A 4030-nucleotide genomic window follows, 5' to 3' on the forward strand; every position below is an offset into this window, starting at 1 on the left:
ATGTAAGCTGTTCTGGTCACTTTTGTTTTCCTTGAGACTTTCATAAAGGTTGCTTGCCTAGAGACTTGTGAGGTATCACTTCTATAAAAACTGAATACAGAAATGGAAGCAGAATCTTTAACCACCTGTAGCCACTCCAAGCCTAATTCATCACCTTACTTTGCTTAGGGTCTATCACACTAGCACTTATTTGTGCTAATAGTATCAAAAATACATTGTATATTTATAAATATATTTGTCAGATTGATGCATTTGAAAGTAGCTAATATTAGTTCTAATTATCTTGCTATTGTTTATAGTGATTTTAATGGGAATTAAGTCTTAGCCACAGCACTAACTTTACAACATTTCTATACTGTCATGTTAAATCCCTATAACTACATATCCTACTGAGATGCATTTAGGGCATTACACCTTGTTTATGACTGAAATGAATACTCACATATACACATACAGCAAGAGATTAAGAGTTTAAACAAACCAAGAAGTGAGGTTTACAAATGTAGAAGAGAATGTATGCATTTGCTTATTGTTCTGTAGGCTACTTAAAAGTCCTATGCAAAAAAATTTTAAAATAGCTTTAGAGATAGTCTCATCTTTACATTTTTATCTTACCCCAAAATGTACTGCTACCTCATCTAGTGTTAGGTACATACACTATGATGAGATGTTTGAAAAATAAAATATTTTAAATATAAATCATATAGAGATGTCTTTATCACTCTAAATCTCTGAATTGACCAGAATGTAATAGCAACATAAAGGTTACAGATGCCTAAGGGCACCACTAGCAGAAGGTAATGTGGAACCACAACCATTACCCTGCCACGTAGAGCACAACTTCTGCCACTCACAGAGGAGACAGATGGCAGTGAACTTCACAACAACTCAGGACTAACACTGTCATCTAGTTTAATCTGTACCTGGTGAGAGGTATACACCCCAGTGATGACTTCTGTATACTAGTGAGACTTTTTAATTTTCCCCTTAATGTCTTACTAAACTGTTTAAAAGACAGTTGATATAAGCAGCTCTTATCTATGGTAGGTCCAAGTGGTTTGAAATAAACCGTCTCTGAGTGGACTGAAACAATTTGCATAGGAGCAGCATAAACTGGATTTCTTTAGTGATGTTTAATTATAAAATGTTTCAAATGAGCAGAAAACTGTGTAGCTGACATCCACATGGTCAAAACCCGTATTTACCCGATGTTGCTTTATATATATGCTATGGTTTGAAGTTTGTGTTGCTCCAAAATTCATATGTTAAAATCCTAATCCCCAAAGATGCTGGTATTAGAAGATGAGGCTTTTGGGAGATTTTTAGGTCATGAGAGTGGAGCGCTCATAAATGGGACTAATGTTCTTATAAAAGAGACTCTACAGAAACCCCTCATCCTTTCCATCATGTCAGAATACAGTGAGAAGGCACCAGCTATAAACCAGGAAGTAGGCCTCCTACCAAACATGGCCACGCTGGAGACTTGGTCTTGGAATTCCAGCCTCCAGAACTGTGAGAAATTAATTTCTACTGTTTAGAAGCTACCAAGTCTGTGCTATTTTGTTATAGCAGCCAAATGGAATAAGATAATATCTATTTACCAAAAAAGGAAACATTACAGATGCATCTAAGTCACCTCTTCTGTATTTTTCCCTTTCTCCATTTTTTCCCACCAGAGATTATCATTGTTCTGTGGCTACTGAGAGTCATCCCCAAGCATGTCTTTATACTTTTTGTTTGTTTTATTTTGGGGTGTTTTTTTTTTGAGGGGGGTGGTAATTAGGTTATTTATTTATTTATTTATTTTTAATGGAGGTTCCAGGAGTTGAACCCAGGATTTTGTATATGCTAGGCATGTACTCTACTGCTGGCCCGTGCACTCCCTACTTTTATACTTTTAAATACAGGTATAAAACTATAAGTGATTTTAAAAAAGTGTTTTAGACATTTTCCTATTTTATATGAATGGCATACTATACGTATCCTTTTGTAATCTGCTAATTTAAATGAACTTTGTTTTTGAGATTTATTTGCTTTAATGCATGTAGACTAGTTCATTAATTTTAATGTGTATAGTATTCCATTGTATGAAGAAAAACCACTCTTAATTTGTCTGTTTTCTCATTGAAGGGCATTATTAATGATTTCTATTTTAAAAAAGGCTGCCATAATAAATGCATCTTGTGCTCATGCAGAAGAAATACTCTAGTATTTACCCTAAATTTAAATTGCTGGATTGATGCATATATATTTTGCAATTTTAATGAATACTACTAAATGCTTTTTAGAGTAATTCTACCAAATTATACATCTTATTTGCTGTGAATAAAAAAAACTCCTGTGACTTTACATCCTAAGCAACACTTTTTAATTTTTGCCAATGTGATGAGTATGAAATTATTGTTTTAATTTATATTTCAGGAACAGTTGTACCCTTAAGGGTCTTCTTTTTTTAATTAAACTCATATCAACACATGATTGAAGAGTCAAACAATATTTCCAGTTCTGTCTTAGGATGAAGAGAGCAGGAAGATGCATTTCAAGGAAAAAGAGCCAGATTAACTTTAATTTCACAAATTTTTTTTTTAATATCCATTGAATGAACAGTGAAAAATTGGCCCAAAATAAACAGACTTATAGAGAGAGGGGACATATGAGCACTCACTCACCTAGCTGGCCATCCAACTTTCAACAAAAAATTATAAGACATATAAGAAGGCAGGAAAGACTCACAAGAGACACAGCCATCAGTAGAATCAAATTCAGATATGACACAGACGTTGTCACTGACAGGGAGTATTAAAAAACTATGGTTCATATATTAAAGATGCTAATGAAAATGATTGAAAACATACAAAATCAGATGGATAATTTCAGCATGGAGATGAAACTTATAAAAAACAAATCAAATTGAAATGCTAGAAATAAAAAATGTAGTAATAGAGATGAAGAGTTTCTTTAAAATAGTCATCAGTAGATTTAGCACCATGAAATAATAATTGAACTTGAGGGAAAGGCAATAGAAATGATCCAAACTGAAATACAAAGAGAAAAACAAAAGAGAAAAAGAAAGAGAAAGAGAGATAAACAGAACCAGAACCAGAACTTTCAAGAGCTATGGGACATTATTAAACATTCTAACATAAGTGTAATTGGAACCCCAGAACCCCAGAAGAAAACAAGGAAGAAAATGAGCAGAAGAAATATTTGAATGTGTAATGCGTAAAATTTTCCAAAATTAATGACAGACACGAAAGCACAGATTCAGAAATTGAGAGACCATCAAACAGGATTTATAACAACAGACACACACACATTCCAAGGCATATTATATTCAAACTGCTGAATACAAAAGACAAAGAGAAAATATAGAAGTCAGCCAGGGAAAAAAATTAACATTATTTACAGAGGAATAAAAATCAGATTTATGGTAAACTCATCAGAAATCAAGCAAACCAGGAAGCAGGAGATATCTTTAAAGTTCTAGGGAAAAAACAACAACAATAACAACAAAAAAACTCCTGCCAAACTAGAATTCTACATCCAGTGAATGAAATTTTCAAAATTAAAGAAAATAAATAATTTCTCGAACAAATAGCTAGGGAATTCACCGTTAGTAGACCTACTCTACAAGAAATTATGTTTAGGCAGAAGTAATATGTAAGAGAAAAACTGAATCTATGCAAAGAAATGATGAAAACAGGAAATGGACTGAGGTAATGAAATAAGGAATGCAGTTTGCCTCTGCAAGCTGGAAAATGTAAGGAAATAGACTTTTCACCTCAGAGCCTCCAGGAGGAACTAGCCTCTTTAACGTCTTGGCATTAACCCAGTAATAGAGTTCAGACTTCTGACATGCAGAACTGTAAGACAACAAATTTGTGTTGTTTTTGAACTACTAAATTTGTGGTTTAATATGTCATAGCAGCAATAGGAAACTGATACAGATGTATATTGTAAGCCTTAGGGCAACCACAAAAAATATTTTTAAGAGAAATAAATAATAAATCAGTAGAGGAGACAAAATAAA

The sequence above is a fragment of the Camelus ferus genome, chromosome 5, assembly GCF_009834535.1.
Source record: "Camelus ferus isolate YT-003-E chromosome 5, BCGSAC_Cfer_1.0, whole genome shotgun sequence".
NCBI lineage: Eukaryota > Metazoa > Chordata > Mammalia > Artiodactyla > Camelidae > Camelus > Camelus ferus.